We start from the raw sequence: 16,418 nt of genomic DNA, 5'->3' as shown, positions 1-16,418 counted from the left end.
AGTGGGCCTCAGAGTGGCAAAATCACCATCTGGTTGTTAAGAAGCAACAGCTTCAAGCAATATGGATTTGAATCAATAAGACGCCAGCAGTACTCACAGAGCTGGCCTCACATCAGATAACTTTGACCCCAGCGATGGGTGCCAGCTGAAATTTGATTGGATAGAAACTCAAACCTAAACTTTCATTTGATGCGCTGCTCAGAGACGCAGCACATACAAAAGAAACTATTGATAATAGACTATTGGTTATAGTTTCAAACATATTCATAGGCAAAAATATATTGAAACATAATCAGTGGGAAATAAAAATGTATTTATTTATACAGATTGCAATTTGCACTTCTAGTTAAAGGCTTACTACTTTTCATTTGTACTTTGCACAATGACAGTAAAATTGTCTATTGCATCCATATCTACCTGCTATAAATCCTATTTCAGATTTATTCTCCCTTTCCTGTTATATAAGCTCTAGTGTTAGGGAAAACATTTCACTGGATTTTGAAGCATGGTTGTGTGTTTGTGATCATTCGAAGCACAAGAGCATTAGTGTAAGAGTTGTGCGTTGATATTAAAGTGAGATTATTTCTCTGATAACCTTCACGTACACCGACGAGCTCTTTTTTTGTACTTTCCGTACTTTCGTACTTTTTTTTTTTCTCCACCCCCATGCTCCTGGGCACACCCCAAGAACACCTGCTTGCTCTCCTTCTTTTCAAAATCAAAGTACATCCAGAAATTCATTCTTTTCAGTGTCAAAATACAAGATCAATTCTTTCCTAAAATTATAGCATTCTTTAAATGCAATCCTCATACATTTTTACTCTTACACTAGTTAGATCAGGCATTGATAGTGGGTGAGGAGGTCTGGGGCTCAGGATTTTGTTTTAATTCATCAGGTGTTTAATGGGTTTGAGGTCAGAGTTCTCTGCAAGACACTCAAGTTCTTTCAATCTAACCCTAATACTCCATGTCATGGAGCTTGCTTTGTGTACAGGAGCATCGTCATGCCGGAACAGGATTGGTCCACACACACACACACGTTACTTATAGTGATTTACCCATAGCACCATAGATTTTTTCAAATCTTCAAAATCTGATTGGGCAGAAAAATACATTTATAGGATACATCTATAACATTATTATTTCTTAATTAAAAGGAACAGATGGATGCTCCACATAAGTGGGTCAAAAATGTCTATTTCTTGATACGGAGGGCTTTTTGCTACACAGAACCCTATCTGGCATTTATAGAAGAACTTTCCAGAGTCAAGAGCTGTAGCAATCATAAGTTTGGAAAGGTTTAGGGTTCACAGAAAGGTTTACACACTGTAGTTATTCGGAATAGTTATTTTGAATAGCTTAATTGTTTTTGCCTTTGGGAGTGACGGATGAGAGGTTGGGGAGGAATCAATATTGTGTGTGTGTGTGTGTGTGTGTGTGTGTGTGTGTGTGTGTGTGTGTGTCTCTTTTAATAAATCAGTGTAAAGACTTATTAGTAATTGTAACATTATTAATGCACTTCAACCTTTGATACCTAAAACAGACAAAAACAAAACATCTAGCAAACTCCCTTCACAAAAATCCATCCTCTCCTCATCAAGAGTCGAATAAAGTAAACAAAAGTTCAATCAACGTGAAGCGATGAGCTCTGGAGGGGAGGAGCGGCTGCAATGGAGGGAGGGAAGAAGGGAGGAGGAGGAGAAGTGAAGGCATTAGGACCTGCTGGCTCACTCTGTGCAAGTTCAGAGAGGAGAAATGTACGAGTGCAACTTTCACAGCCATCAGTTTTCAAAGAGTTGAGCCTGGATAATCAAAATATATATATATATATATATATTTATATAAATATACACACAATCCACAACAAGAGGATTCTGAGTTTGGGATAAAAAGAATTAATAATAAATTATTCAATAAAATTAAAGAAGCTGGACTATTGTCAACTTTGGGACTTGTTTTAGTTTTGTACACGGTTGCAAGAGAGGAAAAAGAGAAGAGATCTGAGAGATCTGAGGTAAGGCCCGACGGCTGATCTGCTCCTCGCTGAAGTGAGTGTCTATGTGTGTGTGTGTGTGTGTGTGTGTGTGTGTGTGTGTGTGTGTGTGTGTGTGTGTATGGACAAAGTTTTTGGCTGCTTTCTCTACCTGTCTGTGCAAAACGAGACGACTGTCATTATGTGCATGAAGCAGAAAGACCTGAAATGCAAGAAAGAAAATAATATAAGAATATCCCAAGAAAATAGTTACATACAGAACTGTATACTCTGTGTGTGTGTGTGTGTGTGTGTGTGTGTGTGTGTGTGTGTGTGGCAGGTTGGTTGATATACTGTAGAAAACTGAAGATAAAAGTACCATAAATGTGCACCTTGTGAAAGAGGAGTGTAATAAGTAAAATCATTTTAGTTTTAACAAGAGTACAGTCTGGAACAACTTCCCTCCAGTGTGTGTGTGTGTGTGTGTGTGTGTGTGTGTGTGTGTGTGTGTGTGTGTGTGTGTGGGAATTGATGGTGTGCAAGGTAAAGTGGGATCTTCTCAAACATTCTTTCCTCTTTCCCACAACGGAGAGACCCCTGAAACATCCACCATCAAATCCTCCACCCAGTCAACCCCTCTTTCCCTCAATTCCCCCTCCCCTTCTATATGTACTGATCGTGTTACACAACCAGAAAGGCTCGCTATCAGTGCAGACATGGAACACGTTACACGCTCGTAGCGTTTTCAGCGGGGCAGAGTCAAGGCTTAGCATGTCAACCTGACTGAGAAGGGATAACGATGGGGATAACATCAGTCTTATCAGAGTCAGGTTTAAGACAGGAAATGAAAATCATTTAGCAATTAGTCAGCTAAATAAATTTACATTATTATTATTATTATTAAAAGGGAATGCACAATATTGATAACAGCAATATTAAAAAAGTATGTATTTTGTGCATTTAATGCATAAAAAATGTTTCAATAAAAACAGCTATAACAGAAACCAAAATTTGCCTAAGCAGTAAAAAAGAAAAAGAAAAAAAAGACCATAATGGAAAAATTGAGATAAAGATTTAATAATAAAAGTTGTATCAAGGTGAGTAAAGATTAAAGGATACATTTTAAAAAATAGATATTTTTTCATACAATTAGAATTATATAGTGTATATATGCTACACAAATCACGTACAAAACAAATAAACATTAAACAGAACACCGGACAAAACGAGATTGACAAAATATATTTCTATGGTAAAGAATATGCAATGAATATTAAATATACAAAATATCAATACAAAAAATGTTAAAATAACTAACTATCAATGATTATATGGATAAAATATTTGAGGGAAATTTTATTTGAATACTTTTTTGTGTAGTATTTTATTATATTATGTAACACCAAGCAACTCAAATGCACGTTATGCACGTGTAACTGAAAAAGTTAAAGATAGACTATACAGATTTATTGTTGGTCATAAATGCTATTGTGAGTCTGGCTTTAATAACATCATCTCTCTGAAATATTTCCACAATGCATTGTGAAAGAAGTGTGGAGAAACAGCTTCATCTATATCATAAAAATGGAAAAAATGATCACACAATATACATCTACCTCTACATACAACTACACAATTAGAAATGATTTCTATCCAAACAGCTTAACTAAATTTTTTTCCCAAGTCTAAGACCTGAGAAGCTCTCTTTAGCATGTGAAATGTTATCCACTCACACGAGACACTGATGAAGTACAGCCACCGTCTGTAAAGGATAAAGAAAGATATTCAGTCAGAGCACTGTCTGGCAAAAAAGGGGAAAAAAAACCCTTCACACATATTTGTTTGTTTTCTTTCTCTGATGTGTTGATTTTGTTCTAACATTTAGATTCAATTTTTGTTTCTGACTGTCAGTTTAATTTCTGATAAACTTTCATGTCTATAAGTCGAAGTTCGATCCTGTAGAGCAGAAGTGTGTACAAAGCAGAAAGCCAAGACCTGCTTTTGTTCCATTCGATTTTAAATTCCTTCGTCTTGAACCTGAAAAACCAAGCGAATGTCTTATGGAAGTGAAGTGTCATAAATTAGCGGAATACAAGATGTCTGTTGGGAAAAAAAGTGTCTCTGAACACTAGATTTCAGTCTGGAGTTAACCAGAGAAAATCAAGCACGGCTGAACTTTTCAAATTTCCTAGTAAGCAAATGTCAATTTTTTTTTATAATTATAATAATGCAGTGTAATTCATATACATTTATGGTTTAACATTAAATCTTAAAGTTGCAAAGACACATCTGTACACACTGATTCCTGCAAATATATTTGACAGACAGACAGACAGACAGACAGACCGACAGACAGACAGACAGACAGACAGACAGACAGACAGACAGACAGACAGACAGACAGACAGACAGACAGATAGATAGATAGATAGATAGATAGATAGATAGATAGATAGATAGATAGATAGATAGATAGATAGATAGATATTATACAGAGTCATACAAAAGTGAGTACACCCCTCACATTTTACCAACCATTTCAGTATCTTCTTAAGGGACAATTTTATAGAAATGAAACTTTATATATTTTACAGTATTCAGTGTGCAGCCTGTAGAGCAGTACAGATTTACTGTCCACTAAAAATAACTCAACATACAGCCATTATTGTCAAAATAACTGCCAACAAAAGTGAGTACACCATAAGTGATAACAGCTGTACGTTTAACCATGCAAAGCCAAATGTCCTATTCATCATGTCCATGTTTTTGTCTGCTTGACAGGACCATAGAAATTTGTGTATCTTGTATTAGAGCAGTTAAAATATGAGTACAATTCTCTCATACTGTCCACTGGACATTCCAAGCATAGAAAACCTGGAAATAGTTAGCATTTGTCTTCAATGCTGAAGAATGAAAGACTAATCTCACTTATAGCAATTTAGAAAAAAAACTACCATATTCCTAACCAGAGTCTGGATTTGATCATCAAGCTTGAGACCACTAAGAGCTGCATTTATTCCATTCAAAGACAGAATGTCAAATTATATATGTATTTCTGTTTAAAGGATTTAACCCTGAGCTGCTCTCATTTGTATTAAAAATGTAATAAATGAAAGGACGAAAATAAATCGCATTTTGATCCGATAAAACCTGACAATGCTGCATATCTCCTCCTTTTCGTGTTCGCTATTACATAGCCATGCTTCATTAGATCTCCTTAGAGCTTGAATTTTTATTAAAAAATACATCCGAGGAAAGTTAGCATCCTTGAACGTTCTGTATTTTTTGGTACCATGACTTTAGCATTATATTGTTTACATTGACACAACAATGTACAGATTTGGGTTATATAGCTCCACTCGGTAACTGTCATCTATTTATGTCACCTAGCAACAGAGTTCCAACAACTTTAACCACGTAGACATGTCATGTGCATGTCAAAAAGCATGAATTGAACAGTTCTTCGTGAACGCCCTGTAATGTGGACTGTCATACAGATTGCACAATGTTTGTCAGTCTAAGAAATCATGAGCAATAACGTCCTATGTGTCATATAATGCCTATACATTAAGTTACATGCCTAAGAAAGTGTCAGAGCTTGGTTTAAAAAGTAACATGCCAAATAATCAAATGTGCTGGATCAAACGCTATTTTATAATCTGCAGAAAAAAGTAGAGAAGGTATTTAAAAAAAAAGGTTTTGTGGTAATTATTGTAAAAGCTATAATTATTTATACTATTTATTTTTCAGTCCAAATTCCTATACCTCTTTATTCTATAAAAATGTTAAACTAAACCCTTGCATTTAGGTAGTTGTGTAGACACTGACAAAACCCGTACACTTCTGGCCAAAATAATATCAGGCAACCTCAAAAATAGGACAATTTTAAAATTACACACAGCAGCTACGTAACCCAACTCTGAATACTCTGAACTTTCCTTGCAAACACACCACTATAGCTTTAACACACTGTAAATGATAGGAACATTGATTCTTCATAGTGAATAAATCAATTAAGAAATTCTGTGAGTATTCCCACATTAGATGATGCATTGCTGCAAGGGTGCTAGGTTTGTTTGTTTTTTTTAAAAAGAGCAAAACCGAAAAAAAAAAGGAAAACTTTCTACACAACATCAACTATACATGTCTGCATTTTTCCACACATTGTTTTGGGGGGTTTTGCCACTATTGCCTTTAGTTTGCACATCAGGGATACATTTATACATTTGAAAATGTCTTTAATGAAATCAATATATTTCCGTAATGCTTCTTTGTGACCATGTGTATATAAATGACATTGAATTAAATAGACATTAGTCCCTGTTAAGAAGTTTGGCATTCTGTGTTTCCTATAATAATTTTATGATTTAATGGTCAGATTTGATTAAGAGTCCATATCAGCAATATACTTTTTTTATTTTAATGCCTTGAAGGCTTCTATTGAAGTAATATCTGACAACCTCAGAGGGAGGACAAAGAACGCTTCACACGGCAAAATTAACTTAAGCAGCTGCATAACAGAACTCTGAATATATATATATATATATATATATATATATATATATATATATATATATATATATATATATATATATTTATTTATTTATACAAAAATATATCAAATTATATAGAGATTAATACAAAGTATACAGTATATATTTTAGTAAAGCTGCTTTGTGACAATAAAATATTGATTAAATTGAAAGGTCATTAGTACATGTTTGGCATTGAGTGTTTCAACATCAAACTCAACATTACAACAAGTAAAACCAACATCTAAAACCAACAAAAAAGTTTAAAAAGGTGAAAAGAAACACATCGTCAGTGCTGTAAAAGTATATGGTCCTGTCATGTCACGTCATGTCAAGTTTCACTGAATTGAATCGGGAGAAAAAAGAATAAAGGGAAAAAGAAAAGAGGGACAACGGTATGCATGGTAACACTGATCTGAGGTATGGAAGCAGATGGACAGTGGCCCTCTCCTCCTATACAATGATGTGTGTTGTTATTATTCATGAGGCTTCTCGGGTTTCCCATTGAACCTGAGTTAAAGGTCTCTCTCTGTAGATATGTGCTCACGCAGCGTAGCACGCCGCCGTGTAATGAGACGTAATGAGGCCTAATGAGAGCAGCTGGGACGCTCACGCAAACTCTCGGGGGAGTTACAGACGACTTCATTCAGCCAGCTTCCTCGTTCAGAATTCAAACAGTCCTTCATTTATTTACGAATAATACAGTATCTATTGTACAGATTAGCAATGCTGCATGTAGGGTTTATGAATTCGGCACTGATATTCACTGTAGAGACGCGCTCTTTGTGTCGCTCTGCTTGTGTATCAGCATCATCACATAGTTGATTTAGCCAAATTTTCATTAAGCTAATGATCAACACTTGTCTCACATCGCTCGTCTAGCTGCATGCTCATAGTGCACTAATCTCATCAAATCTCCAAATGTTCCTAAACAAAAGTTATTTATAATCTTAATTAATGCGGTCAAAAAGAAAAACTACACACAACAATTTGGCATCACTTTTTTAGTGCCTTATGTTCTGGAAAGTTCTGAAGGTTACTTCAGTTGAGATTCCAGAACCAATAAGGAAGAACACTAAACTTTTAAAAAGCAATACAATTTTATATCTAATCTTTCTTGTTAGTATATCAGATAATTAATGAATATGCAAAATTAGCCCTGGGAATCTAGTGCCCTAAGAATATTAATTCTGAAGATTAAGGGACGACCCTGGGAATATTGATCCTGAAGAACATGGGGCCCTGGAAAATATTAATGCTGATTAATAAAGGGCCCTGGATATATTATTCATGAAGAATAACCCTATGGATATTAAGTGGGACTATAGTGGGAAGTGGGACTATAAATCATGTGAAAGGAAATGGCCCTGGGAATATAAATCATGGGGCAAAAAAGTGGGAATATTTATCCTGGGGAATAAGGGCCCTGGAAATATTAAAATATAAAATATAAATATATTAAAATATAAATATTAAATATTAATCATATTGAATAAAGGGCCCTGAGAATATAAAATCTGGGAAATAAAGGGCCCTAGGTAAATGTAGCATTTCTCTAAGCGTCACCCTTTCCTTCCTGATTTGTATTTCAGTAGGAAAGGATTAATGTTCCTGATTACTCATCTTAGCTTCAGAATAATTTTTTATGTATCTTTCAATTAGTCCATATTTATTTAAACATAGCAAATTAGCCAAGATATTGGGGTAGCAGATAATAAACTAATGTAGCACTTGTAATCAGGCTCGTCTCTGCGTTGTGTTTTAAATAATGAAATTGGCTTGATGCTTCATTTCTGTGTTCGGACAATTTGCCTTGAAATGAAAACAGCCTGTAAAACTGATCAAAGTCTGTAAAAATAAAACGTTCTTTATGGGAATCACCACATGATATAAACAAGGATTTATAGAACAATAGATACAAAAATTATTTTAAAGCCAATGAGAAATTAGATGAAGGCAGAAGAGAGGAAGAGAAAAAGAAGAAGCCAAACAGACAGGCAGAGAAATGGAGTGAGAGAGATAGACAAACAGAAAGACACAAACAGACAGAGGGAGAAAGTGTCAAACAGACAAATAAGGAGAGGCAGGAGAAAGAGAGACAGACAGACAGACAGACAGACAGACAGATATACAAACAGAGAGAGGAAGAAAGAAAGTGAAAGAAGTAGACAGACAGGTAGAGACAAACAAAGGAAGAAGAGACAGACAGACAGACAGACAGACAGACAGAGACAGAAGAAGAGAGGAGACAGAGAGAGACACATAGTGAAACAAATTCACAGACAGACAGACAGACAGACAGACAGAGACAGACAGAGAGAGTAAAGAGAGTGAGAAAGGTGGACATACAAATACTGTAGAGACAGGCAGGCAAACAGACTTGAGGAGGAGAAAAAGATACAGACAGACAGAGAGACAGACAGAGAGACAGACAGACAGACAGACAGACAGACAGACAGACAGACAGACAGACAGACAGAAACTCCCATCGCAGTACATTGCAATACTTTCGTTGTTCTTCCGCATTTTTTATTAGAAAAGGAAAAAAAGGCAGAAGGTTGCAATTCCTGTCATCTGGCTCGTTTAGTTTGGCGCTCAGAACTCTTTATGTAGGACATTTTTTCCGAAATGTCTGTAGTGGTGATTAACGGGAAAGGAAACTTCCAGAATAAAGATTGCTTTTCAAAAGTGAACATTTGGTGTTGTACTTGGCCATGTCTGTTATTGCCTTGTTCTGTATTTATTGGGCCTATTGACTTTGATTATGCTCTGGTTTGGTTTTATGATTATAAACAGATGCACCAACATTTGGTTTGGAAAAAAAAAAAGCTGACTTCATTTAAACAAACCAGAGTTTTTGCAAAAAAAAAAAATCCCTATTTTGAGCCACAGGACCAGGTATAGAAGGACATTTTGCTTTGATAATAATGTAAAATAAAAATTCCTGTTCTGCACGGCCGTTTGAACGAACGTCAATACATGTTCAGAAATCCTTGTTTCCATTCAGCCGCTGCACGAACCAGTCACATTTAGTTCATCTTCACTGAGGCGGTAAACTGCACATCATGCCTAGTTTACGGTATTTACACTCACATCAAAAAATGACTGTCGGGTGTCGGGTTGTTTAACATGCAAAGATTTAAACATGATGGGGCATGCTTTTACAGGAAAATAACAAATGATAATTCATAAATTTGAATTAGTCCTAATTTTATTCCTCTTATCCAGGGAGGCACAAGGAAATGAGAAATTATGGAACTAGGAGTTGGTGACCCTAGGGCATCGGCTATCATTTGGAACCAGTGCAACCTCATTTAGAACCCCTTGCCATAAGTTATAGTGGAACAATGGACTGGTGCAGCAAACGAGCTTTCACTGAAAAGCATTTTCTAAGAGTGAAAAAACGTCATGATTGTGTCCTGTCTGCTCATTTTAAAGAAACGGGTTCAACCTTAAAAGATTTTCTCAGGTGGTGATCGAACGGCCCACACACCAGAGAACACTGAGGCTGTTTGAGCTGCCACCGTGAGGAGCCCCAGCACTTTGTTCCACAACACGCATCATTGCTATGTTGAGCTGTTTCTTCGAAATGACGCACCCATGTTGTAATCGCATGAGCAGACGGAGCATGATCACAACATCCTAACTGGTAACGATGCCGATATTCCCTTTGCCCGACACTATCACCATTCTTATTAAAGGTTTTACAGCAAACGCTCTTTGCGTACCCCTCCACTTCTCTATTATAACTACTGGCAAATGGTTCTAAATTACGTCACACTGGTTCCAAACAAATGCCGAAGTCCTAGTTCCAAAATGTCCTGTTTCCCTGCACAATCCACTACATTTATATCAACTTCCCAACTGTAATATTCTTTATTTATTTAATTTTAAAAAACGCTGCGTTTGATGTTGTGCAATGTCTAAGATAATATTTCCTGTTAACACTTGCGTTACAGCAGCTTCTAATCTTGAAATGTAACAGATGATTCAAAGAACTTAACAGCATGAAACATAGACGTAAACCTGAACATGAGCACGAGCACTGAACTGAAACTCACACGCACACACACTAAACTGTGTGACTGATCTCTACAACCCGGACTCAACACACACAATCGTATTCATTGCACACATCCATGCCCATAAAATATCACCTCAGTACAGAGTACAAACCATTTTGTGCACATTTTTTTAATTACAATGTTCACTTTAGTTCTCTTCAATACAGCGCACTGTGTAATATACAACAGCTTTACTGTGTTGTCTTGCACTGTCTTGTTTTGTCTTTGCACTGTCTGTCTTGCACTGTTCGCACCAGGTTGCACACGATGCACTTTATGTGGCGAAGGACAATTACTAGTCCTTTACTCTGTCCTTTTCTGTCATGTAGCTTTATGTTGTTTATGTAGCACCAGGGTTCTGGAGGAACGTTGTTTCATTTCACTGTGTACTACGTCAGCTATATATGGTTGAAATGACAATAAAAGCTTCTTGACTTGACTTGACTTGAGCAACATGAAATAACAAACAGAACAGAAAAGATGTGAAGGACAAAAGCTGTTTCTGAAATTGCTCACTCATTCATTCATTCATTCAAAAATTCATTTTTTTTTTAATTCATTATTATTATATAATTCATTAATGCATTAATCATCAATTTTGTCATTTACTACTTCTTATTTTGTTTGCTATATATAGCTGTATATACATATACAGTATATGTGGGTCTGGAAAACATTTGCATCTCTTGCTGATCTTGATTGGAAGTAAAATATGGTGCAGTTTTAATCGCAATTTTCATAATTTACAATGAAATGATTTATAAACTGAGCTAAAATGCAGCCTAAAAGCCATGATTTGATGTGTGTTGATTTCCCACGGAAACAGCAAGTCAGAGAAGAGGCGTTTTGTCTGTATCTCCTGCTGATTCAGCAATGGCTTAGCAATGTATATAAATAATAAGAACCTTCACCTCTTCTCCATGAAGATTTTTTTACCAGTTTGACGTGAAGATGTGCTTTGCCTGGGTTGGAGTGGAAGATCTTGAGCGGCCTTTTATTTATCAGGAATACATAAAGCAGGACTGGGGTTATGAGGATTTTGTGTGTTGGCATCTATATGTGAGTACAAAGATAAAATGAGAGGTATTGAAACTGGACTGATTCACGTTTGCACACACAGGTTTGTTTGTTTAAAGAGATGTTTTTTTATTATAATGTAGCCGCAATTCTGCACTATATAGACAGAAGTATTGGGAGCCCTCACTTTTCCAGCCATATGTGGTTCTTGTGGGGGATGAGTTGAAGGTAAACTCTGCGGTTAAGGCTCTGGATTACTGAATGGAAGGTCAGGGGGTTCAAGCCTGAGTATTGCCAAACTGCAAATCTTGGGCCCTTGAGCAAGGCTCTTTAACCTCTGTGTTTAAGGGGCACTGTATCATGCCTGACCCCAGCTTTCTAACATCACTGGGATATGGGAAAAAAATAATTTCACTGTGACAAGAAAAAGCCTCTTTCTATTTTCCTCAAACTGTTACCACAAATTTGTATACACAATTATATAAGATGTTTGGATGTGGTAGCATTATATTTGCTTTATATGGTTTGGAGTGGAAGATCTTCTTCTTTAGGGCTCTGAACTCAACCCTATTAAACACCTTTGGGATGAATTAAATGCTGACTGCACACCTCACCTACATCAGTACATGATTTTACTAACACCCTTGTAGCTGAATGAGCACAAATCTAAACAAGCACACTCCACAATCTAGTGGAATCTTCCCAGAAGAGTGGAGGTCTAAAATGGTTATTAAATGTGGTATTGGTTGTTCATAAAGCACAAGACTCCTAATATTTAGGTGTACATAAACGTTTGTTTATGTCATGTATATGATTTAAGTATATTATTTTTTTTTTTTTTGCCATATCTCAGCTCTGTTTGTTGTAAATTACAGATGTCTACGTATCTGCTTTTACCGTTAAAATCCAATGCACACAGGTTGCTTTACTGACTGATGGAAAATTCCACTGGACCTTACCAAAACAAATGTTTTTCTACAACAGTTTGTCATTTGCTCATTGCTCCAGCATCTCTGGTTTGAGTTGAATTTCCTGTCTGTTCTAAGTTTTTTTTTATGTTCTCCCAAGGCCCATATGGTTCTTCAGGTTCCTCTTTTTTCCAGTAGGTGAACTGACTGCTCTAAATTCGAAATGCCCTAAAATCAGTCAGCCTTGATGTAACCATAAACTGTACTTTTCTTTTGCATATTGATAATCCAACAATCACATGCTCAGAGATAAAACTGTTATAAAATAATGTATAAGTTTGTTCTTTATAATTGTACGTTTTCCCCAATAAGCGAGCCAGTGGCGAATGTGGCAAGGAAAAAATCCCTTAGATGGCATGAGGAAAAACAGTTGAACACTCAAAAAGGGAACCCATCTTCATTTGGGTGGCACTGAATGTCCATTCATTACAGATTCGTCATTGTTAAGGTGCACAGTGATTGGCACTTAAATGCAACCTTGTTTTCAACCTGCCTAGATTCTTCCACACTACCCTACTACTATACTCCTTCCACTGGCCTCCTGCAGCCACCAAACATCATATTTAAAACACTGATGCTCACAAACAAAGCCAAACGATAGCAAGCAAAGCTTCATCATAGCATTTTTCTCATCTCGCACTGCACCACGCTCCCTCTGAACCTCAACCATTGCTCGACTTAACCATTTATCTCTCAGGGAAAACTTTAGGACTCTTCTCTGTTCTGGCACCTCGGTGATAAAATTAACTTCCACTTGATGCCCGGACAGAGTCACTAACAGTCTTCAAACAATATCTCTCCTTGCACTATATAAATAGCACTTCTCATCCCCTTTTACTCAGATTGTGTTCTATTGAACCTGTATTAGAAACCCTGATAAAGACTTCAGAGCAATGAAAAGTCACTCTGGGCAGAACTGTCTTCCAAATGCCAACAATGTAAATGTAAATTGTTCATAAATGGGTCTCTAAACATTCTCTTCTGCTTTCTAAAATTAGAAATGAAAAATCTTGCTTCATTTTCAAGCATGTGCAACATAAAAGTGTTCTACTTTGACATCAGTCTGTGTACGTTGCATTCGTTAAATGTTTGTTTTGACAATAAAAAAACTATGAAATAATTATTTAAAATATATTTTTATTTAAAATATGCCTCGGTTTCTTGTCACCGAATTGATTCCTACACTTTGTGATTAATTGAATAGAGAAAAAATTATAAATAAGCAAACAATGAAAGAAACAAAAAAAAACGATTTTCTCTTTTATTTTATCCAAATTAAAACAAAAAAGGAACCAAGGGGTCATAGTTCTGAACCTGTAGTGACGTATTGCTTTTGTAGTTCTGCAATTATACAGTACAGACCAAAAGTTTGGACACACCTTCTCATTCAAAGAGTTTTCTTTATTTTCATGACTATGAAAATTGTAGATTCACACTGAAGGCATCAAAACTATGAATTAAGACATGTGGAATTATATATGGAATTATATACATAACAAAAAAGTGTAAAACAACTGAAAAATGTCATATTCTAGGTTCTTCAAAGTAGCCACCTTTTGCTTTGATTACTGCTTTGCACACTCTTGGCATTCTCTTGATGAGCTTCAAGAGGTAGTCACCTGAAATGGTCTTCCAACAGTCTTGAAGGAGTTCCCTGAGGGATGCTTGGCACTTGTTGGCCCTTTTGCCTTCACTCTGCGGTCCAGCTCACCCCTAAACCATCTCGATTAGGTTCAGGTCCGGTGACTGTGGAGGCCAGGTCATCTGGCGCAGCACCCCATCACTCTCCTTCTTGGTCAAATAGCCCTTGATGCCTTCAGTGTGACTCTACAATTTTCATAGTCATAAAAATAAAGAAGACTCTTTGAATGAGAAGGTGTGTCCAAACTTTTGGTCTGTACTGTACATCTAAAAAAAAATCAAGCCTTTTTCTTTTTCACACATCCATAAAGAAACAGGAAAATCACTTGTTTTCCATAGTTTGTTTCTTGAGTATTAGAAGAAAAATTAATAAATAAAAGAAAGAATGAATGCAACTTACACTAAAACTTACTCTTAGATTATGATGGTTAGTAAAAGTCCCTAATCCAATTCAAATCTTGTTAAACTCTCTGACTTACCCAGAGCCATGTATATGTGAGTGTGTTTGTGTGTGTGTGTGTGTGTGTGTGTGTGTGTGTGTGTGTGTGTGTGTGTTGTTATAGTAGCGTCTTGTTTATTTAAGAAGTGATTACCAAACGGCCCCAAGGCCCGTGCAACACTAAAACCCTTTACAGCAGTTTGTAACCTGTTTATATAAAACGTGTGTATTCTGTACCGCTTAACTCGTGCTGAAAGAACTCTAACACACCCCACAGTGTGATCATGATCATGCGCCAACTTACAATTTATACCCAATCACCAAAACATTTTGCTAACGGTTCTACTCTTTTTTATCACCATAACCACTGCTTATTATGATGATTGAAAGTTAATAGTTCGCACAGGTGTGGAACAGCTGCACAAACAGTGTTAGAAGTATTATGTGTGTGTGCACACATAATATTTCTTTTTGAGGTCTGGATTTGAAGTGTGTATGCACGGATGTCTAGCATTGTTTGTGCAGCTGCAATGCACCTGAAAATTATCAAACAAACATGTTAATCATCATACAAATCATCTTTTCTTTTTGTTTGGGTTTATCCCATTTTTCTTCCAGATTGGTTACAGCTAGTTTCCAACTTCTGGCTAGCTCTCGACGATTACATGACACCTACCAAGCTGATCAGATGTCTGTCAGATGTTACGCCTGACACAGTTTCTTTTTTTATATTATAGTGACTTTAAAGATACATTGGAGTAACACTGAATGTTTGTTGTAGCAGATTTGTAGGGTAACAGAGGCGTATAGAATAAAAGAAGTATTTGAGCTAGCATATGCAGTCTATGCATATAGTCTGGAAAAACATAAGTATGTGCAGAAGCATTTGTGTGTGGTGTAACAGAACTGTGAGGTGTAAGAAATGCTTGTGGAAACACAGACATGTGTCCAAAGTGTGTGAGTAAATGGTTGTGTAATAATAGAAACATAAGGTGTGAGAAATAACAGAAGTATGTGGATTAGCAGAAGTGTGTGGAGTAACAGAAGTTTGTGGATCAGCAGAAGTGTGTGGAGTAACAGAAGTATGTGGATCAGCAGAAGTGTGTGGAAAAACAGAAGTGTGTGGAGTAACAATAGTTTGTGGATCAGCAGAAGTGTGTGGAAAAACAGAAGTGTGTGGAGTAACAGAAGTATGTGGATCAGCAGAAGTGTGTGGAGTAACAGAAGTATGTGGATTAGCAGAAGTGTGTGGAGTAACAGAAGTTTGTGGATCAGCAGAAGTGTGTGGAAAAACAGAAGTGTGGAGTAACAGAAGTATGTGGATTAGCAGAAGTGTGTGGAGTAACAGAAGTTTGTGGATCAGCAGAAGTGTGTGGAGTAACAGAAGTATGTGGATTAGCAGAAGTGTGTGGAGTAACAGAAGTATGTGGATCAGCAGAGTGTGTGGAAAAACAGAAGTGTGTGGAGTAACAGAAGTATGTGGATTAGCAGAAGTGTGTGGAGTAACAGAAGTATGTGGATCAGCAGAGGTGTGTGGAAAAACAGAAGTGTGTGGAGTAACAGAAGTATGTGGATTAGCAGAAGTGTGTGGAGTAACAGAAGCATGTGGATCAGCAGAAGTGTGTGGAAAAACAGAAGTGTGTGGAGTAACAGAAGTATGTGGATCAGCAGAAGTGTGTGAGTAACAGAAGTATGTGAATTAGCAGAAGTGTGTGGAAAAACAGAAGTGTGTGAGTAACAGAAGTATGTGAAATAAAACAGAAGTGTGTGGAGTAACAGAAGTAT

At 36.6% G+C, this 16,418-nt stretch overlaps 1 protein-coding gene across 2 annotated transcripts in view; it reads left to right on the top strand.

Moving 5' to 3' along the window:
• The first annotated feature begins 1,740 nt into the window (after window positions 1–1,740).
• ngfa (nerve growth factor a (beta polypeptide)) overlaps window positions 1,741–16,418 on the top strand; it is a 41,679-nt gene continuing 27,001 nt past the window's right edge. The window contains exon 1 of one of the 2 annotated variants that reach the window (XM_046868849.1): window positions 1,741–2,014. The gene's annotated coding sequence lies outside the window, so the exon portion shown is untranslated. Of the gene's footprint in view, window positions 2,049–16,418 lie in introns of both variants that reach the window. The other variant, XM_046868850.1, reaches the window with a different exon arrangement.

Source organism: Silurus meridionalis, chromosome 16 (assembly GCF_014805685.1).
Source record: "Silurus meridionalis isolate SWU-2019-XX chromosome 16, ASM1480568v1, whole genome shotgun sequence".
Classification (NCBI taxonomy): Eukaryota; Metazoa; Chordata; class Actinopteri; order Siluriformes; family Siluridae; genus Silurus; species Silurus meridionalis.
This window is presented reverse-complemented; position numbering and strand designations above follow the sequence as displayed.